A 23,806-nucleotide genomic window follows, 5' to 3' on the forward strand; every position below is an offset into this window, starting at 1 on the left:
GCCGGGCTGGGCTGACGACGTGCACCACTGACTTGGTGGGAATGGCAGGAACAGGCCGGGCTGGGCTGACGACGCGCACCACTGACTTGGTGGGAATGGCAGGAACAGGCCGGGCTGGGCTGACGACGCGCACCACTGCCTTGGTGGGAATGGCAGGAACAGGCCGGACCGTACTGGGGACACACACCACTGGCCCCACGCAGGGATCAGGAACGGGCTGGACCGGACTGGTTACACACCCCAGTACCTCTCGCCGTGCCTCCACACTTTCCCTCTCCTCTGTGCCCAGTGGCCCCCCTAACCTGGCGGCCTTCTCTGCCAACGCTTTGCACCGCTCTAACCCGTACACCTGCTGCCCCGACGTCGTGAGCCCCCCCCTAAAAATTTCCTGGGGGGTCTCTCCTCCCGTGGCCGAGGCCTCTCTCCCTCTTGCCAGACTCGCAATCATCTCCTCCCACGTCCATCCTCTCTCCTCGTCACGCTGCTTGATCTGGTTAAGGTGGGTTTTTCTGTCACGATCGTTGGTTAGAGAGGACCAAGGCGCAGCGTGTTGAGCGAACATACTTTAATAGTAAAGTGCACACACGAATACAAAACAATAAACGATACGTAACGTCCTCAGACAATGACTGACAAGGAACAAAAACCCACAAACACAAGGTGAAAACAGACAGTATAAATATGGCTCCCAATCAGAGACAACGAGCCAAACAGCTGACACTCGTTACCTCTGATTGGGAGTCACTCATCCAAACAAAGAAATACAACCACATAGAACAACCCAACCAAACAGAACACAACGAAACGAACACACCCTGGCTCAACATACAAAGTCCCGGAGCCAGAGCGTGACAGATATCTATGGAACTGTTATGTACATTTAAAACTGTGATAGTTCAAAAAGTATAAATGGTATTACATAGCTGTATACAAGCAACCTATTCCAGACCGGTCTGAATGTTTTAAAGTTTAAATGACACTGTGTGTCTCCCGAGTCGCGCAGTGGTCTAAGGCACTTCATCGCAGTGCTAGCTGTGCCACTAGAGGGGTTCGATTCCCACAGGGGGCCAGTATGAAAAAAATCAAAATAATGTATGCTCTGGATAAGAGTGTCTGCTAAATGACTAAAATGTAAATGTTTGTAGCTTAAATGGTGGAAGACTAATTATGACCAGAATTTTTCCAATTCAAGTCTATGGCCATTGCAATGCATTGGAATTCATGCTAATGTGGTTGCAGAGTGAAATGTATTAGCAGTATCAAAACGTTTTGTCAATCAACCTGACTAGTGGCAGACTGGGTGTTTTTAAAGTCGTTTTGGTGTTGATAGCTTTTACGGTTTTGGCGCTACAGGTGGCAGTGGAATAATAATAAAAAGTATAAACAGTTTTTGTAAAGTTGTGCTTTGTTTTCAGCAAGCACATAATAAAACATCTATCATAAGTCTCAGTCTACATCCCAGCTCCTCCTCCTCACCATATGATAAATTTGATGGTGGCTGCACTCTGGTACTCCTAGATTATATTAAATTCAAAAATAACCACACTTGAGCCATATAATTGCATCCAAATAAATAAAAAGGTTGAGTGCTTCCTACTCATCAAGAGTGAACATTCTTTTATCAGAGAAATAAAATAAAAATCTATTTCTTTGTGAGCATTTAGCATTCACATTCTGCTTTTCAATACGGCCTCTTACGTAAAAAAAATTCAGCCTCAATTTGTGCGCTCCGTTCACATTGGCTCTCTAGCTTGGCGGAGTCCAAGAGGCTGCGAAAACGTTTCTACTCCACCGCTCGCAAGTAGAAAATAAGGATAAAGCGACGTAAAATAGAGAGGAGATTGAAATGAGCTTGTATTGTGCCGGGAGAGTTTCAGAGATGAAAGATAATGGTAAAGGGGTCCTGTAGTAGCAAGGGGACTGTCTGTCCATTTTGCCCGAGTAAAAAGGGACAACGGTACAGCACAAATGAATGTACGATCTTTATCGTACTTCACCATTGAACCCTTTTGCTCCCTGACACTCAACTCACCTTCCCTCTGCAAACAGAGAGTTTCACCAGCAGAACAATTGAACGTTCAGAATGTTTTATTGGTGCATATTTCGTCCTCCTATTTCTTTTATTAAGCAGAATCGAGAGCTGTCTGACTACATATTCAAAAGTATGAACATTTACATATAAAACATAGAGATCGCATGAATTGTATGTTTGTTTAGTACAAGGGCCATTTTTTTAACCTTGACAAGGCGTTTGGAGCTGGTTCATAATGAAACAACATCCGGAGTAGTGTTTTTAATCATTCCTAACGTTGTCGGTATCATAGCTGATTTATTCCCATAGATAGTCGCCTAGGGAATTCACCCTCAATCCAAATTGGCTGCCAAAGTGTAGCCACAGTGAGACAGACGGTTCACGGGTAGAATCAATCACTTGCTTAATACCCATCATAATTCACTCGGAACACCCTGGTGTAAATGTTATGTGCTATTGAGAAAGGTGACCATCATTATAGAATGACACTTCGTACGTGAGGTTCACAGGGACATTATAATGCAGTAATGGCGGAACACTTGGTGACTGACATGCTAAAAACATAAGGCTGACATATCAACAGTAATTACTGCAGTCAATCTTTTTGTCACGCCCTGACTCAGGGGACTCTTATATGTTGAGTCAGGGTGTGTATATTCTTTGTTGTGTATGTTCTATGTTGTATATTCTAGTATGTGTGGATCTATGTTGGCCGGTGTGGTTCCCAATCAGAGGCAGCTGTCGCTCGTTGTCTCTGATTGGGGACCATACTTAGGCAGCCTATTGGCACTGTGTAGTTGTGGGATCTTGTTCTGTGTAAGGTATGTTGTGTGGTCTACCTTGGACTTCACGTTTCGGTACCTTTGTTGTTTTGTCGTGTGTTTAATAGTTATAATAAACATGTACGCATATCACGCTGCGCCTTGGTCTGACCCGTCATTAGACGAACGTGACACTTTTAGGATGTCAGATCTGATTTATCCACATGGTATTGTGGCTGCCCACTCAAAACTATCACTTCCTTAGTTCAACATTTGACAAATAAACCATAGCATAAATATATGAAGTGATATAGCCTTGTGATACATCTTGCAAATGCCAATGGGTAAAAACAACAATTTCGATTTACTTGACTTTATGTTGAAACAGTAACTAAGTTGTTAAAAATGATGATTAGCTTCTAGTCTGTTAGAAGTGTGTTTACCAGATTACTCAATGTTCAATACACTGAGTATACAAAACATTAAGAACACCTGCTCTTTCCATGACATTGACTGACAGGTGAATCCAGGTGAAAGCTATGGTCCCTTATTGATGAGTCACTTGTTAAATCCAATTCAATCAGTTTAGATGAAGGGGAGGAGACAGGTTCTGTATACCCTCCCTACCTTGTCACAACACAACTGATTGGCTCAAACGCATTAAGAAGGAAATAAATTACACAAATTAAGTTTTAAGAAGGCACACCTGTTAATTGAAATGCATTCCAGGTGACTACCTCATGAAGCTGGTTGTGAGAATGCCAAGAGTGTGCAAAGCTGTCATCAAGGCAAACGGTAGCTATTTGAAGAAAATCAAATATAAATATAATTTGATTTGTTTAACACTTTTTTTGGTTACTACATGATTCCATATGTGTTATTTCATAGTTTTGATGTCTTCACTATTATTCTACAATGTAGAACATAGTACAGTGGTTTGCGAAAGTATTCACCCCCCTTGGCATTTTTCCTATTTTGTGTCCTTACAACCTGGAATTAAAATGGATTTTTTGGGGGTTTGTATCGTTTGATTTACACAACATGCCTACCACTTTGAAGGTGCAAAATATGTTATATTGTGAAACAAACAAGAGATAAGACAAAAAAACAGAACTTGAGCGTGCATAACTATTCAACCCCCCAAAGTCAACACTTTGTAGAGCCACCTTTTGCAGCAATTATAATAATAATAATATAATATGCCATTTAGCAGACACTTTTATCCAAAGTGACTTACAGTCATGCGTGCATACATTTCTGTATCGAAACCACTACCTTGGCGTTACAAGCGCCGTGCTCTACCAGCTGAGCTACAGAGGACCTATTCACCCCCCCAAAGTCAATACTTTGCAGAGCTAACTTTTGCAGCAATTACAGCTGCAAGTCTCTTGGGGTATGTCTCTATAAGCTTGGCACATCTAGCCACTGGGATTTTTGCCCATTCTTCAAGGCAAAACTGCTCCAGCTCCTTCAAGTTGGATGGGTTCTGCTGGTGTACAGCAATCTTTAAGTCATACCACAGATTCTCAATTGGATTGAGGTCTGGGCTTTGACTAGGCCATTCCAAGACATTTAAATGTTTCCCCTTAAACCACTCAAGTTTTGCTTTAGCAGTATGCTTAGGGTCATTGTCCTGCTGGAAGGTGAACCTCCGTCCCAGTCTCAAATCTTTGGAAGACTGAAACAGGTATCCCTCAAGAATTTCCCTGTATTTAATTCTGACCAGTTTCCCAGTCCCTGCCGATGGAAAACATCCCCACAGCATGATGCTGCCACCACCATGCTTCACTGTGGGGATGGTGTTCTCGGGGTGATGAGAGGTGTTGGGTTTGCGCCAGACATAGTGTTTTCCTTGATGGCCAAAAAGCTAAATGTTATTCTCATCTGACCAGAGTACCTTCTTCCATATGTTTGGGGAGTCTCCCACATGCCTTTTGGCGAACACCAAACATGTTTGCTTATTTTTTTTCTTTAAGCGATGGCTTTTTTCTGGCCACTCTTCCGTAACGCCCAGGTCTGTGGAGTGTACGGCTTAAAGTGCCTTTCAGAACAGGTGTGTATATATACTGAGATCATGTGACAGATCATGTGACACTTCCATTGCACACTGGTGGACTTTATTTAAAAAATTATGTGACTTCTGAAGGTAATTGGTTGCACCAGATCTTATAGCAGAGGGGTGAATACAAATGCTTGCACCACTTTTCCGTTATTGATTTTGTAGAATTTTTTGAAACAAGTTATTTTTTTCATTTCACTTCACCAATTTCGACTATTTTGTGTTTGTCCATTACATGAAATCCAAATAAAAATACAATTAAATGACTGGTTATAATGCAACAAAATAGGAAAACCACCAAGGGGGATGAATACTTTTGCAAGGCACTGTACAAATAAAGGAAAACCCTTGAATGAGTAGGTGTGTCCAAACTTTTGACTGGTAGTGTCTGTGCCATGGATAGTTATACAGTAAGTTTCGCAACCTGGGATTGAAGTTTAGACGAGTTTAGCGGTCTCTGCCGCAAAATTCTCTTGCGTTGCCATAATTTCATAGTCTTGTATTTACCAGCAAAGCTGGAGATCAAGGTTCCCTTCAAATATACCAATGTGTTTATGTCCTTATGTATTTTAGGATCATCATGCCACTGTGCAGATTAACTTTATTTGTTCTATATTTCATATTACACACCACAGGTCTGTTTATACAATGATGATTTGCCCTGCTCAGTGCAGGTTTAAATGGGTTAATGCAAAAGATTTATCTGAACATGTTGTCTGTTTACACCAGTAGTTAACAACAAGGTCCACTCAAGTCAAGTAGCTAGAAGAGAACTCAGGTCCCCTAAGGGAGTGCACCACATTTGTAGCCAATGGTTCGTTCCATTTCATTTCAGCAAGTCTTGACACCCACCAGCTCAGATTGTTCTGAAATGGTTTCTGTAGTTAGAAACAGATAACATAAGCATTCCTTCAACATTATTGTGTTGAAAGACAATTTGAACTCTGAGAAATTAAACTAATTGATCCATATAATTTACATGAAATATAATACCCAGCATCGAATTCGGACCAAACCACTTAACAATGACTAAAATGGTCAAAAGCCACTCATGGTCCCCCCAAACCCCACACCAAGCCCACCCCAATGGCCAGTATACAGTTCTCCATGTGTGACAAGTAGTATGAAGCTACGGTTTGGTGTATTGCTTATTCATACTATGTGATGTATTCTCAGTGAATTTGGTGAGGTTTATTTTCCCTGTTCAGAAAAATTTGCCATTGAAGTCGCTTGCATTCCCCCTTATAAATTAGTGTGAATCCTATCATTGAAATGGCCCATTTGGATGCAATCAACTTAATTTCTCAGAGTTCAAATAATCTTTCAACAAAATAATGTTTCAGGGATGCTTATATTTCTGTTTCTAACTACAGAATCGATTTCAGAACAATCAGTGATGGTGGGTGTCGAAATCATCTTGTGCTTTTTGAAGTGAAACAACTCCCATGTAGCCCTTTAGCCCTCATGGGTGGAATGTTTCTTAATATTTTTCATAATTTCATAATTAATAATTAATAAACACATTTTTAAATGCCGAAAATCCTGTGTTTCTATGTCAAACGGTTTTGATATTTTTCAGTCTGTGATGTATATAAAGTGTAATATTGGGATGCAAACTCAAAATTGAATACATTTCAACTCTTTATCTGACATGGTACAGGTGTCTTCTTAATCCCATAAATGTGTGTGTGAGGTGTTTACTTCTGTTTCAAATTAGATTTGTTTAAGACTACCAAGAAACACTCTGTGTGACCCTGATTTAGCCCACTGCAGTCAGGTCTGTGATCACTGCAGTAGTGCCACTCGACATGGTGTTTCCCTGTCAGCCTTCTTACAATGACTGCATAACCATCTGTTTCGCCATAGAAATAGAATGGCACTTAATATCGCCGGCTTCCGCCGGTCCATCCCTCAACGAACATTGTCTTGAATTGGAATGTCTGTTCTAGTCATTGCTGTGCACAAGAATATACCACATTCAAGGTTTGGACCAGTCTAGGTTCGCTGCTGGAGAAAAATTTGTAAATAATAGACCAGGACACAGTTGTAGCGTGTAAAAGATAATGCCAGCTTATATTAAAATAGGAATGAGGTAATATGATCGATCAATAAACAATGTACAATGCGTGGAAGTGAGTACAATTACCATAGAAAATGGTAATAGCCATGTAATAACAATGGGTAAGTAACAACCTTATAGTAACCTTATATGTACAAGAACCTTTAGGCAGTCAATATTATTTCTAGGTCATTATAATCTAACTGGGTAATGATAATCTACTGGTTGCACGCTTTAAATCTAAACTTCATAGAATACAATGTATCAATACACTTGAGTACACAAAATCAGTTTCAGAAATTAATAAAAATATAAATAGTTCAATAGAATCAATTAAAACATTCAATAATACAACAATCCCACAACGTCAGTCATTGACCGTCAGTCATTGACCATCAGAATATTAATCAGGAATTCATCAAATTCACTCCATTACACTTGGGGAGGAGTGGAGACAGGGGTTGGCATATGAGAGCCATCGCACTGGAAAAAACTGGTTAAATCCACGTCATTTCAACAAAAAATTATCTATAGTCTTTTTGTAATCCAAACTTTTAACCTAACTCCAATAACAGGGTGACATTTTTTGTTGATTTTAAATTGAATTCACGTTAGTTGACAGCTCAACCAAATGTAAATAAAAACTAGACGTTAAACTGAAGTCTGTACCTAGTGGGATGTTCCAGGAAAGGTTGATGGGAGGGCATTTGGTTACCTCCCTATACAATGACGATTATGGCTTGCTGCTTTTTCACACACAAAAGCCAAGGCCCCACCTGAAAACATTTACAAAGGAAGATGGCAATATTTATAAACTGAAAAGGGAAGTTATTCAGTACAAAAAGAGTAACAGTTGAGCACAAGGCAAAACCGTAACCTCAGTACGTAGAATAATACATAAACTGGAATGGGATGTAGGTGGAAAAAGTGTAGCAGTTGAGCAAAGCAATGCCTTGGCCAAAGCAAAGCCTTTTTTTTTGCAAGACATCGAGAAAACATTGAGAATATTGAAAAAAGGAGATGGTGTTGTTCTTGGTAGTGTAGTAATGGTCTCCGCTCTGTGCTGGAACAGCAATGCTACAAAAGGAGACATTGAGCCTTGAGGTTGTGTGGGTGTGGATCAATCACACATTTCTGTTTCTGCAGTGTATCATAGTGTAGTTGGACCATAAATGGTGAGTAGGGCTGTGAAAAATAAAACAGCTGGAGAATAGCTTCAGAATTACAATTGTATACAATTTTAGCCACTAATATAACTCTAATATACCGTTCATGGCCCAAATGGATGTTGTTCAATATTTTATATGATTTTTTACATTTTCAAATCAATTATATTAAAATTACTTTTTTCATGGAGCAGTATGTGAGTATGCCCCAGTGCGGCTTTGATTGAATCCTAGCCTGAGCCTATTCCGCAAATTGCCGTTTGCAGTCTATTTCCCTTTATCCTTCTACCCTGTCATGATGAGCATACAACAATGTTTTTCATTTATCTTAAATGAAGTTCCCAATATGTGCTCTGGAGGAAAATAGCCATTTCCGAGCCATTTTTCTTGTTTATGTTGTTTATGTGTCTGGTTGTTTTCACTTCAGGGTTTTCACATTCTTCCGTCTGACAGTTGTTTTTTAACTCCACTTCAACATCTTATGTGTCTGAACTCTGTGTAACAGCTGGAAATCCATTAGGCTTTTAACAATCAAGCGCAAATGATGAAAATAGTCTGTTTTTGTGTGTGGAGATCTATGTTGAGATGAAATATAAACACTAGGTCTTTTCATTCAAGACAGAAAAAGCTTGCTTTGAATTTTACGAACCATTGATGTATGGAATCATGAGAAACTTGACTTGCACCACCATGACTGTGGTGGTCCTTTGTAGCTCAATTGGTAGAGCATGGCGCTTGTAACGCCAGGGTAGTGGGTTCGATCCCGGGACCACCCATATGTAAAAATGTATGCGCACATAACTGTAAGTCGCTTTGGATAAAAGCGTCTGCTAAATGGCATATTATATTATGACTCAAAAGCGAGATGTGCATTTGCAGATACTTTTTTGCAGGCCCATTTGTTTTGTTTGTGCTTCTTCAAGTAAAGCTTATATTTATCAATGGCTTGTTTCAGTCTGTAGGTTTTTGCTCCAATCTATGAGCTGACAACCCAGCTGTCACGACTCCCTCCGAAGCTGTCTCATCTCCTTGTTCAGGCAGGCTTCGGCGTTCGTCGTCACCGGCCTTCTAGCCACTGCCGCTCCTCTTTTCATCATTCCATTCGTTTTGTCTTGTTTTTCACACACCTGGTACATGTCCCCTCATCAGTCTCTGTATAATTATTCCCTCGGCTCCCCCATGACTTTGTGTTATTGTTCCATGTGGAGGTGTCGCTAGCTCGTGTTGAGCATTATCTTACTTTTATCGCCGGGATATTCACCCGTGTGTTTTGTTTTCCCAGTACGCATTTAAGTCGCACTGTATTTGGTTTAAGCATTGCTGCGGAATGCTGCATTGACCAAATAAACCCTTTTCTTTGATTCACACCTCCTGCGCCTGTATCCGTCCTACTCACCTTGTTACAGAATAACACACCCAATCAGCATTGAGCGGGTCCGGGAGCATTCCACCATGTTAGCCAGCTTGGGCGATGCGATGGATCGGGTTCTCCAGGCTGTCCAGCGCCTGGAGAGGAGAGGGAATACGATGGGACAGCTGCCTTCTGCCAGGGTTTCCTCCTGCAGCTGGACCTCTACTTCAATACCATCAGCCCTGCTCCATCGGATCGGGAGAAGGTATCCACCCTCGTCTCCTGCCTCTCGGGGAAAGCCCTGGAGTGGGCCAACGCGGTCTGAAGTGAAGGAGGAGACGCGTTGGACAGCTACAGAGAGTTTGCACGCCTCTTCTGTGCAGTCTTTGATCATCCCCCGAAGGAAGAGAGGCCGGCGAGCGTCTGTTCCATCTGAGGCAGGGGACGAGGACCGCGCAATACTTTGCCCTGGAGTTTAGAACCCTAACGGCTGGGTATGGGTGGAACGAGCGGTCCCTCATCGACCATTTCCGATGCAGCCTGCGTGAGGAGTTCCACAGGGAGATAGCCTGCCGGTATACCACTCAGACCTGCGACCAACTGGTGGACATGGCCATCCGGTTGGACAACCTGCTGGCTTTGAGAGGACGTCCTGGAAGGGACCTGCCCGTTTCACCCCCCCTCACCCCTGCTCACATTCCGATGGAGCTGGGTAGTGCAGCGTTCCGGGATAATGGAGGACGACAGATACAGTGTCACTCTTGTGGCAGAAGAGGACATTCTGCTGCACGATGTCGTCAGAGTTCTTCTGGTTCTGGAGGCGGCAGGCAGCGCACTCTCGCATCACCCCAGGTAGCACAAACCCACACTCGTTCCCCCCGAATACCTCGATTTGGTGCAAGCCATTTCAGAAACGCAGGCGACCAAATTACCACCCCATCGCTCGGGGGATTGCGTGATAAACCTCAGGTTAGACGCTGTGCCGCCCAGGAGTCATAAACTCAACAAAAAAGTACTGCAGTGCATCTCCTCCTCATGGACTGCACGAGATTTGCCAGTTCTTGCTGTGAGGTGTTACCCCATTCTTCCACCAAGGCACCTGCAAGATCCCAGACATTTCTGGGGGGAATAGCCCTAGCCCTCACCCTCCGATCCAACAGGTCCCAGACATGCTCAATGGGATTGAGATCCGGGTTCTTCGCTGGTCATGGCAGAACAGTGACATTCCTATCTTGCAGGAAATCATGCACAGAATGAGCAGTATGGCTGGTGGCATTGTCATGCTGGAGGGTCATGTCAGGATGAGCCTGCAGGAAGGGTACTACATGAGGGAGGAGGATGTCTTCCCTGTAATGCACAGCGTTTAGATTGTTTGCAATGACAACAAGCTCAGTCAGATGATGCTGTGACACACCACCCCAGACCATGACGGACCCTCCACCTCCAAATCGATCCCGCTCCAGAGTACAGGCCTCGGCGTAACACTCATTCCTTAGACGATAAACGCGAATCCGACCATCACCCCTGGTGAGACAAAACCGCGACTCGTCAGTGAAGAGCACTTTTTGCCAGTCCTGTCTGGTCCAGCGACAGTGGGTTTGTGCCCATAGGCGACGTTGTTGCCGGTGATGTCTGGTGAGGACCTGCCTTACAACAGGCCTACAAGCCCTCAGTCCAACCTCTCTCAGCCTATTAGGGACAGTCTGAGCACTGATGGAGGGATTGTGCGTTCCTGGTGTAACTCGGGCTGTTGTTGTTGCCATCCTGTACCTGTCCCACAGGTGTGATGTTCGGATGTACCGATCCTGTGCAGGTGTTGTTACACGTGGTCTGCCACTGCGAGGATGATCAGCTGTCCGTCCTGTCTCCCTGTAACGCTGTCTTAGGCATCTCACAATTTATTGCCTTGGCCACATCTGCAGTCCTCATGCCTCCTTGCAGCATGCCTAAGGCATATTCACGCAGATGAGCAGGGACCCTAGGCATCTTTCTTTTGGTGTTTTTCAGAGTCAGTAGGAAGGCCTCTTTAGTGTCCTAAGTTTTCATAACTGTGACCTTAATTGCCTAACGTCTGTAAGCTGTTAGTGTCTTAACGACTGTTCCACAGGTGCATGTTTATTAATTGTTTATGGTTAATTGAACAAGCATGGGAAACAGTGTTAAAACCCTTTACAATGAAGATCTGTGAAGTTATTTGGATTTTTACAAATTATCTTTGAAAGACAGGGTCCTGAAAAAGGGACATTTCTTTTTTGCTGATTATAATATCCCCTGTCGCAGACTGATACGGGGGCTATGGAAACATACGTCGCCGAGTCCCGGCGTCAGGGATTCATACGTCCCTCCACTTCACCCGCCTGCTCGAGTTTCTTTTTAGTGAAGAATAAAGACGGGGGTCTGCGCCCTTCGCTATAAGTTATCCTCTACCCCTCATTTCCTCTGTGATTGAATCAATGCATGGGGCGCGCTTCTTCACGAAATTAGATCTAAGGAGTGTGTACAACCTGGTGCGTGTCCGGGAAGGGGACGAATGGAAGACAACATTTAGCACCACCATGGGGCATTATGAATACCTGGTGATGCCGTACCAGTTGATGAATCCTCCATCAGTCTTCCAGTTCTTTGGGAACGAGGTGTTTCGGGACATGCTTGGTCGTGGTGTGGTGGTCTACATCGATGACATCCTGGTGTATTCTGCTACGCGCGCCGAGCATGTGTCCTTTGGTTTGCAGAGTGCTTGGGCGACTGTTGGAGCATTACTTGTATGCCAAGGCAGAAAAATGTCTGTTTTTCCAACAATCCGTCTCCTTCCTCGGATACCACATCACCACCTCAGGTGTGGAGATGGAGGGAGACCGCATTTCAGCCGTGCGTAATTGGCTGATTCCAACCACAGTTAAGGAGGTGCAGCACTTCATTGGCTTTGCCAATTACTATCGGAGGTTTATCCGGGGATTTGGCAAGGTCGCAGCCCCCTTCACCTCTCTGAAGGGTGGGCCGTCCCGGCTCCGCTGTTCTGTTGAGGCTGACAGGGCTTTCAGTACCCTGAGGGCTCTGTTCACATCAGCCCTGGCACTGGTCCATCCCGATCCCTCATTGCCGTTCATAATGGAGGTGGACGCTTCCGAGGTAGGGGTAGGTGCTGTCCTATCCCAACGCTCAGGCACGCCACCAAAGCTCCGTCCCTGTACCTTCTTCTCTAAGAAGCTCAGCCCGGCGGAACATAATTATGACGTTGGTGATCGGGAGCTGTTGGCTGTTGTCAGAGCCCTGACAGCATGGAGGCACTGGCTTGATGGGGCTAATCACCCATTCCTCGTCTGGACTGACCACCGTAAACTGGAGTACATCCGGGCAGCGAGGAGGCTGATCCTTCGCCAGGCCATGTGGGCCTTGTTCTTCAACCGGTTTGATTTCACGCTGTCCTTTATACCAGGCACTAAGAACGTGAAGGTAGACGCAATGTCACGGCTGTATGAGTCATCTCCACCTCAGTGCCCGGGTAAGTTACATCCCTTATCAGTTCATTAACGGCCATGGTCCCACTTTGCGATCGATTTTCAAAACTGATCTTCCCCTCTCTCAGGGTAACACCCCCATCCTGGTCGTTGTGGACTGCTTTTCTAAAGCCTGCCGCCTCCTTCCTCTGCCCGGTCTCCCCACAGCCCTGCAAACTGTGGAAGCCCTTTTTACTCATGTCTTCCGGCACTACGGGGTGCCAGAGGACATAGTGTCTGACCGGTGTCCCCAGTTTACGTCTAGGGTCTGGAAGGCGTTCATGGAACGTCTCGGGCCTCTGGGTTTCACCCCAAATCTAATGGGCAAGTGGAACAGATGAATCAGGATGTGGGTAGGTTTCTGTGTTCCTACTGCCAGGACGGCCGGGAGAGTGGTCGGTGTTCTTGCCATGGGCCGAATATGCCCAGAACTCTCTTCGCCACTCCTCCACTAACATGCCACTATTTCAATGTGTTTTAGGGTATATGCCGGTCCTGGCACCGTGGCATCAGAACCAGACCAAAGCTCCTGCGGTGGACGACTGGTTTCGGCGCATGGAAGAGACGTGGAACGCCGCCCACGCCCATCTCCAGCGCGCCGTGCGTCGCCAGAAGTCCAACGCTGACCGCCACCGCAGTCAGGCCCCGGTCTTCGTACCGGGTGATTGGTTCTCGACCCGGAACCTGCCCCTCCGCCTGCACTGCAGGAAGCTGAGCCCGCGGTTTGTGGGGCCGTTCAAAGTCCTGAGGAGAGTGAACGAGGTTACGTATAGGTTGCTGCTCCCTCCTGATTACCGTATTAACCCCTAATTTCACGTGTCTCTCCTCAGGCCAGTGGTTCTGGTCCGCTCCAGGAGTCTGAGGTGCGGGAGGTCCCTCCGCCCCCTCTGGACATCGATTGGGCCCCGGCGTACTCCGTCCGTTTCATCCTGGATTCGAGGCGTCGAGCGGGGGTCCTTCAGTACCTCGTGGAGTGGGAGGGGTACAGTCCAGAGGAGCGATGCTGGGTCCCGGTGAAGGATGTCCTCGATCCCTCCCTGTTGCGGGACTTCCACCGTCGCCATCCGGATCGCCCTGCTCCGCTTTCCTCCTGGCCGGTGTCGGCGCGCTGCTGGACCTCCACGTCAAGGGGTGGGTACTGTCACAACTCCCTCCGAAGCTGCCTCATCTCCTTGTTCGGGCAGGCTTCGGCGTTCGTCGTCACCGGCCTTCTACATTTACATTTTAGTCATTTAGCAGACGCTCTTATCCAGAGTTTGTTTGTTTGTCACACACACCTGGTACATATCCCCTGTACAGTTATTCCCTCTGCTCCCCCATGTCTTTGTGTGTTATTGTTCCATGTAGAGGTGTTGCTAGCTCGTGTTGAGCATTATGTTACTTTTTATCGCCGGGATATTTACCCGTGTGTTTTGTTTTCCCAGTACGCATTTAAGTCGCACTGTACTTGGTTTAGGCATTGCTGCAGACGGCTGTATTGGCCAATAAACCCTATTCTTTGATTCACACCTCCTGCACCTGGCTCCGTCCTACTCACCTTGTTATTCCAGCAGGCAAAGCAAAACTGGTTGTAATGATGTTAGCTTTTATGACGTCATGGTTGGTGTAAAGTTTTCCTGTTTTTATACAGTTTAGGCAGATTTTTTTGTGACTACGAAATGTCTTCTTTACCTGACCAGACAACAACCAAAATATGACGTCTTTCCCAGATATCTTGATGTTTTCATGAACAAAAAGATGTTGTGATCTAGTTAACAGATATCTATCCAGCCAGAAAATCAGTTTACATGCTGAAAATGACACCATTATGACCTCCCATGCCATTATTCTGTCAAATCAGTGGCCATGATGTGCAGGAGACATAGAAATAATGGACAAAGCCTGATTCTAGATTCCCACAGCATTGCATGAAAGGTGAAAAACACATTTCAAGACAAGAGTCAGGTTGAGCTATTCATCTCCTGCCAAATTCATTATTGCTAATAATGAAAATGAATAGTTTTTCTTGTTGAGTTTTTTATTAAGAGCAGACCATAATTATTTATACCTACACCATTTATTTCTCTATTCAAATTAGTTTATTAAAACAGATACAGGCTGAAAATCCATGACTTGCGCAACACAAACACATAGCTATGCAAGTTGTTTATTTGGGTCAAAGTGCAGAAAACGTCATTATTTTTTCCGGATTGGCATTCACTGGGCACACAGCAAGACACCAATGCACTTTCATCTCATTTCATTATTCAACTGATAACATTAGCAATCATGGAGTACATTTACATATAAATACAACACATCTGATTGTAAATTAGATTGTGAATTCAACCCAGGGCCTAGTTTACCAGCAAAGTTTGTGGACCAAAATAGCCAGGTAATTACTTCAGTTTTTCCACATTTTACATTTAGATGATAAAACCCGATGAACGGTGCTTAATGGAATATGCAGCTGCTAAACAGTAATTAACTTTCAAATGACTATTATCTAAAGTAATTTAAAGTAAACTGACAATGGCATTAGTTGACAGGTGGTGTAGCATGCAATAAATTGGCTCACAAAATGACTGCTCCATAAGGCATTTAGTCATATTCGCAAACGTAGGCTCAATCTAAAAATCAATAAGCTATGGTAATAGAAAAACACAGCGTTGGGATAGAGTGACGTGATCAAATATGGCTACCTAGTATGGTCAAGGCTTTAGTGCAGGACATCACAAACTGTGGTATCATTATCAAACTAGGTGAGGAGTTTGGTCAGTTGAGTTATTGCTGGGTCGTATTCACTAGGAACCTAAATTAAGCAAACAGACTAAAACAGGGAGGGACTCCCTGAACTTGTCCAATTAGTAACTAATAAACTTATAAAAAGTTATAACATGTTTTGCTAAGGAGTGCACTAATGACTACGACCCAGACGTGTTCGTGCAAAACGTATGGCACATTTTCTGGCAGCCATGACAATATTGTACTTTACTTCACAGTGGCCCCAAGTTTTTACATTAACCCAAGTCATAGTAGCCTGCAAATCTGGACATCTGTTAGACAAGGGGGCTTGTTAGGTTGCTTACCACGACTCATTCATTAACAACAGGGTAACACACACACTCACACACAGAGCTAGTCAGCCAACACATGCTCCCTCTAGTGTTTCATCTTTTCCCCAAATATTAATGAATTCATGCAAAAATATTGATGTATACATAAAATCACCCTTTAATGCAGCCATCTGTGTTCTTCCTAGAGTAATCCCACATTACCTACCCCCTCCTTGGATTTAATTTCATTCTGATCCATGCCCTTAGATTCCCTGTTTCATTTGAAAAACAGAAAGAGAGCTTTGCTGCCCCACAACTCCTCCGCGAGCATCAAACGCAAGACACAAGAAAAGCAACAGCCGACATCCCGACTTGAATCTCGGTACATTGTGTTCTTGTCTAATTTCCTGATGTTTGATAAACGATTAATTGGTGAGAAGTACTCTCTCTGGCCCTTACATCTCTCTCTCTCTCACTCTTTGACAACTCATGTTTACACCTCTGGCAACCAAATCCACTTCAGACTGAAGCATAGAGGACAGGGCTTTCAGACAGTAGCTTTACCTGCCGAGGTCTCTCCCTCTGCCTCGTCTGCTTTCCGTCTGTTCATCTCTTTGTTTTGGAAGGTGTTTGAGGCTGTCCCCAAGACTGTGTGAATGAGGGTCTTTGATGCCCATGGCACGGGATGAATACTAATACTGTAGACTGGCAGAGCAGTGTAGAAGGGCGCTCTGCTGCCACCTTTCGGCGAACATCAAAGCCTCATACTATAGATAGGCACAGTTATTGAGAATTCAGCAACAGTCGGTACCTTTGCAATTCTCTCTCCCCTTCGCTCTCTCTTTCTCTTCAACCTCTACCTCCATTTCTTTACTGTGTTTCATTGGCAATCTACATCCTGTCTGTATTGTAAGTCCCCCTCTTTCTTGCTGTAACACACTACCTCCTCTTTGTTTCTCCCTCCCTCATGTCTCTATGTCTCTCTCTCTCTCTCTCTCTCTCTCTCTCTCTCTCTCTCTCTCTCTCTCTCGCTCCAATCTTTTTTCTCCCTCCCTCACGCCTTTCCCTCTCTTCCTCTCTGTCTCGCTCGCTCGCTCACATTCACGTAAACTCCGTCCAGGAAATGAGATGTACGGTCTCATCTTCTGAGTGGTGTCATCATGTCCTCTGCTGATTGTTCTCTTCTATCTACCTGTTACTGTATGCATCTCAAATGGCACGCTATTCCCTATATAGTGCACTACTTTTGACCAGAACCCATAGGGCTCTGGTCAAAAGTAGTGTACTATGTAGAGGATAGGGTGACATTTGGGATGCATCCACTGGTCGGCTCCACAGTGATTGCTTGGCAAACCTAATCAGCCAAGCCTCTTCCCTGTTCTCCATTATCCCCTGTCCTCCCAGGGATGACGTGATGAGAGAATTAGTTGTAGGAAGCAGCGGCATCATGCCCATTGAAACTGAGTGGCACATGCCCACTCAATTTCATCTATTTGTAGGATTAAAATATACAAGGAAGTTTCTCTTAAACATAATTAATTCAAAGATATTGAATTTGTCTGTTAGTGCCCCTACAAAAATAATAGATACAGTACATGACATGCACCAACATGTTCACTTCATTATGTAACCTCTGATGATCAACAATCAGCCAGGTGCCATTACTTAGTGCAAAACTACAACAGCGCTATGACAAGGCATATATCTCTCCAAGAAAAAGGACGCTAGGTTTGTCCAAAATATCTAATATCGTAATGTTGGCACAGTTATAAAATTTACTCCCAAACAATGTGATGATGTTTGTATTGAATGTGGGAAGAGACATTCTGTAACAACAAAGCAATCCTAGAATTCAGGCCAATCCACAAGCTCAGCAGAGTCCTACTCACCCTCAACATAGCAGGACCGGAAGCAACCGCTTGGCTTAGGGACTTTCCATCGCTAAATAACAACAACAAAGCAGATTAGGTGCAAATACGTCGCCCTGAATTTTTTTAGACCTGCATGTCTCCATTAACACAGTTAATGATGATTGTGCAACAGTGTGATTGGCAACATAATCTCTACCTGGTGCTTTGACCCTAAGAAAATAATATAATTATCAGATGCTATAGGCACCCTTGTACGGTTCATTTAAATGCAATTGAGTCCATTTGGGATGGGTGCATAGTGAATTGGACTGGGATTCAAACAACAACAAGAATCTGTCACGGTGTTAGAAATGGTGAGGTGTGGAATCAGGCGCAGAAGCAGATGTACAGTCCAACAAGACTTTACTAGCGAGTGCAAAATAATCCAAAAAACGGCCAGAGGCCAACAGACGCACACAAGCGTCAAAACGAGCGCACAAACACAGGGCGCAAAAACTCTCCTCAACCGAGGAGGAAGTAAATCGTAACTGGCGTACCGAAACACTGGTAACGCACAAACACCTGACACGAAACAATTACACACAACACTACACTAACAACAAGGAAACTAAATAGGGTGCTTAATGAGACATAACACAAGACAGGTGTGGCTAACAGACAAAACTAATCAAACAGGAAACATAGAACATGCAACGGTGGCAGCTAGAATTCCGGAGACGACGAACGCCGAAACCTGCCCGAACAAGGGAGAGAGGCAGCCTCGGCCGAAACCGTGACAGTACCCCCCCCTTGACGCGCGGCTCCAGACGTGCGCCGACTCCGGCCTTGGGGACGACCCGGAGGACGTGGAGCAGGGCGCGTCGGATACCCCCCGATGGAATTCCGTCAGGAGCGACGGGTCCAAAATGTCTCTCCTCGGCACCCAGCACCGCTCCTCCGGACCGTACCCCTCCCACTCCACTAGATACTGAAGACCCCCATCCGACGTCTCGAATCCTAGATGGACCTCACGGAGTACGCCGGTGCCCCCTCGATGTCCAATGGGGGCGGGGGAGTCTCCCTATCTCATTTTTCTTGGAGCGGGCCCGCTACCACCGGCCTGAGAAGGGACACATGGAACGAGGGGTTAATACACTTATACTCCACAGGTAGCTGTAATCTATAACATACCTCGTTCAACCTTCTCAGGACTTTAAATGGCCCTACAAACCGCCGACCCAGTTTCCGACAGGGAAACTTCTGTTCTGAGAAACCTACCCACATCCTGGTTTACGCGTTCCACCTGCCCATTACTCTCCGGGTGGTACCCCGAGGTGAGGCTCACCGAGACCCCCAACCGCTCCATAAACGCTCTCCAGACTCTGGAGGTGAATTGGGGACCCCGATCAGCCACAATGTCCTCGGGTACCCCGTAGTGCCGGAACACATGGGTGAACAGTGCCTCGGCAGTTTGTAGGGCAGTAGGAAGACCCGGCATGGGGGAGCAAACGACAGGCCTTAGAGAACCGGTCCACAACGACCAGGATGGTAGTATTACCTTGGGAGAGGGGAAGGTCTGTTATAAAGTCCACAGAGAGGTGGGACCATGGTCGTTGTGGAACGGGCAGGGGTAGCAACTTACCCCTAGGCAGATGTCTAGGCGCCTTACACTGGGCGCATACCGAGCAGGAGGAAACATAAACCCTCACATCCCTTGCCAACGTGGGCCACCAGTACTTGGCACTAAGACAGTGCACTGTCCGGCCGATACCCGGATGTCCAGAGGAGGGTGACGTGTGAGCCCAATAGATCAATCGATCCCGAACCTCGAGCGGAACGTACTTCCGACCCTCCGGGCACTGTGGTGGACTAGGGTCGGTGCGTAACGCCTGCTCGAGGTCAGCATCGACCTCCCACACTACCGGTGCCACCAGACACGAATCAGGCAGTATGGGAGTGGGCTCCACGGACCTCTCCTCCGTGTCATACTGCCGAGACAGCGCATCTGCCTTACCATTCTGTGACCCAGGGATGTACGTGATCTTAAAAGTGAACCTGGTCAAGAACATACTCCATCTTGCCTGGCGAGGGTTCAGCCTCCTCGCCGCCCGGATGTACTCCAGGTTACGGTGGTCCGTCAAAATGAGGAAAGGGTGTTGAGCCCCCTCAAGCCAGTGCCTCCACACCTTTAGAGCCTGTACCACGGCTAACAGCTCCCTGTCCCCTACGTCATAGTTCCGCTCCGCCGGACTGAGCTTCTTAGAATAAAAAGCACAGGGGCGGAGTTTAGGTGGCGCGCCAGACCGTTGTGAAAGCACGGCTCCTAAACCGGCCTCTGACGCGTCCACCTCTACCTGGAACGGCAAAGAGGGATCCGGATGCGCCAGCACCGGGGCCGAGGTAAACAGGTCCTTCAGCCTCCCAAACGCCCTGTCCGCCTCGGCCGACCACTGCAGACGCACGGACCCCCTTCAAAAGAGATGTGATGGGAGCTGCCACCTGTCCAAAACCCCGGATAAACCTCCTGTAGTAATTTGCAAACCCCAAAAACTGCTGCACCTCCTTCACAGTGGTTGGTGTTTGCCAATTACGCACGGCCGACACCCGGTCTACCTCCATCTTCACCCCTGACGCAGACAACTGATAACCCAAAAAGGAGACTGACTCCTGGAAAAACAGACACTTCTCTACCTTCACATACAGGTCGTGCTCCACCAGCCTCCGCAACACTCTACGCACCAGGGCCACATGCTCGACACGGGTAGGCGAGTACACGAGAATGTCATCAATGTACACAACCACCCCCTGCCCCTGCATGTCCCTGAAGATCTCATCCACGAATGATTGGAAAACTGACGGAGCGTTCATCAACCCGTATGGCATGACCAGATACTCGTAATGGCCCGAGGTGGTACTAAAGGCTGTCTTCCATTCATCACCCTCCCTGATGCGCACCAAGTTGTACGCGCTCCTGAGATCTAATTTAGTGAAGAAACGCGCCCCATGCAACGACTCAGTCATGGTCGCAATCAGCGGGAGTGGATAACTGTACTTCACCGTAATCTGATTGAGACCACGGTAATCGATGCACGGGCGCAAACCACCATCCTTTTTCTTCACAAAAAAGAAACTCGAGGACGCAGGGGAAGTGGAAGGCCGTATGTATCCTTGTCTCAGAGATTTGTCTATGTAAATCTCCATAGCTTTTTTCTCCTCCTGAGACAGAGGATACACATGGCTCCGTGGGAGCGCAGCTCCTGCCTGGAGGTCTATCGCACAATCTCCCTGCCTATGGGGTGGCAACCGCGTCGCCCTCGCCTTACTAAACGCAATAGCCAAATCCCCATACTCAGGGGGAACGTGCAATGCGGGCACCTGGTTTGGACTCTCCACCGAGGTAGCCCCTACGGAAATGCCCAAACATCTACCCACACACTGAGCAGACCACTCCATCAGAGCCCTCTCCTGCCACGAAATAGCTGGGTTATGGGTACTCAACCAGGGCATGCCCAGCACCACCGGATACGCAGGAGAATCAATCAGGAACAGCTGAATCATCTCCTGATGATCCCCCTGCGCACACATCCTAAGTGGCGCCGTGACCTCCCTGATTAAGCCCGTACCCAACGGACGACTATCTAGGGCATGAACGGGGAAAGGAACATCAACAGAAACAAGGGGAATCCCTAACGCTAAACAAAACTTTTTATCAATAAAATTCCCAGCCGCGCCTGAATCTACCAGCGCCTTATGCTGGGAATGAGGTGCTACCTGTGGAAAACGCACAGGCATCCAAAAATGGGCAACAGTGAGCTCTGGGTGAGTGGGGCGCCTACTCACCTGGAGGGAATCCCCAGTGCGGGACCTGTCGTCATCCTCCCTAGGAGGCCATCCCCAGCACCTAGCCGCGGTGTGTCCTCCCCGACCACAGTTGGTGCAGTGGATGGACCCCCTAACCAACCGACTCCTCCTCTCTCTAGCGCCAGCGCCCCCGAGCTCCATAGGACACGGCTCGGAGGCGCTGGAGGGTGAAATGGACGGACCCCCCTCAGGACGTCCGCGGGTGGCCAATAGGTTATCCAGCCTGATGGACATGTCGACCAGCTGGTCGAACGAGAGACTGGTGTCCCTACAAGCCAGCTCCCGACAGACGTCCTCTCGTAGGCTACATCTGTATAGATCGACGAGGGCCCGCTCATTCCACCCTGCATCTGCCGCTAGAGTACGGAATTCGAGAGCGAATTCTTGGGCACTCCTCCTCCCCTGCCGGAGGAAGACCAGACGCTCCCCCGCCGCTCTCCCCTCCGGGGGATGGTCAAACACCGCCTTGAAGCGGCGGGAGAACTCGTTGTAGGTGATAGTCTCGGCGTCGATCTTCCTCCACTCCGCGTTGGCCCACTCCAACGCCTTCCCGGACAGGCAGGAGACCAGGGCGGACACGCTCTCATGCCCCGAGGGTGCCGGGTGTACGGTGGCCAGGTACAGCTCCACCTGGAGGAGGAATCCCTGACACCCAGCCGCGGTTCCGTCGTAGGCCCTCGGGAGAGAGAGTCGGATTCCTCGGGGTTCTGGCGCTGGAATGGGCGGACTGGCCGATGGTGCTGGCAGGGAGGGGAGGTGGTGGAGGCGCTCCCCAGCCTCGGAGCGTGGTGATCACCTCCTGCAGGGCGGTCCCCATCTGCTGTATCTGGTCCTGTTGTTCCCGAACCTGGACCTCCAGTCTCGTCGGGGCTGCTTCGGCTCCTGCTGATTCCATGTCAAGGGTGTGTAATTCTGTCACGGTGTTAGAAATGGTGAGGTGTGGAATCAGGCGCAGAAGCAGATGTACAGTCCAACAAGACTTTACTAGCGAGTGCAAAATAATCCAAAAAACGGCCAGAGGCCAACAGACGCACACAGGCGTCAAAACGAGCGCACAAACACAGGGCGCAAAAACTCTCCTCAACCGAGGAGGAAGTAAATCGTAACTGGCGTACCGAAACACTGGTAACGCACAAACACCTGACACGAAACAATTACACACAACACTACACTAACAACAAGGAAACTAAATAGGGTGCTTAATGAGACATAACACAAGACAGGTGTGGCTAACAGACAAAACTAATCAAACAGGAAACATAGAACATGCAACGGTGGCAGCTAGAATTCCGGAGACGACGAACGCCGAAACCTGCCCGAACAAGGGAGAGAGGCAGCCTCGGCCGAAACCGTGACAGAATCAATGGCTATGTATCAATAATTTAAAAGTCCAAAAATGTATTTACCAATCCCAGAATGTCCTTTTAACCACAGCTGTCTGTAATGCTGCCCCTCAGAGAGCGCCTCTCGATCTGGGTTTACTCATGATCAAAGAAAAGAGCTTCTTGATTATATAAAACAAATATTGATCTGTTGATTGGATCACATTTCTTGTGAATTGTTAAATGTTGCCCTGCTGTGAAATAACATGTAATGTGGATATAATCTAGATTCTGTTTATACATTTTGTATAAGACACTAATAGATATGTAATACATGTGGAGTGAATAACCTAGATATGAAGTTGCAAAGGGAGATGGCTATACAGAAGTTTAATAAAGTATCTTCCCCAAGAGTGGTTTGTATTTCATTGTGATATGCACCTCTGTTCCCAATGTTATAGAACCTTGCTTTTAAACTTCTCTCAGGCGATCTGCTTTCTTGCGGAGTTCAGGAAAAGGGGAAATTCATTTACAAGCAAATTATTTTTCCCCTTGTCACTTCAGTGAAGGAAGATCCCTGCCGGGTTAATTGAGACGGGTGTGGAAAACCTGGGTGGTGTTCAGTAGGCACCAAAAAGGAACGGCACAGGGAGGGTCTTGTTCAATAAGAAACAGTCATTTTAGTTTTCTGTTGCAAAATGTTTTAAAATATTTTCCATCGCATTCCCTAATGAACACGACCGTGGCCCAGGAAGTTGTAAGAGAGAAGAAAATAAGCATTCGCCTGGTGCAGTAACACAGACTTCCTCACCA

This window comes from Coregonus clupeaformis, chromosome 27 (assembly GCF_020615455.1).
Source record: "Coregonus clupeaformis isolate EN_2021a chromosome 27, ASM2061545v1, whole genome shotgun sequence".
Classification (NCBI taxonomy): Eukaryota; Metazoa; Chordata; class Actinopteri; order Salmoniformes; family Salmonidae; genus Coregonus; species Coregonus clupeaformis.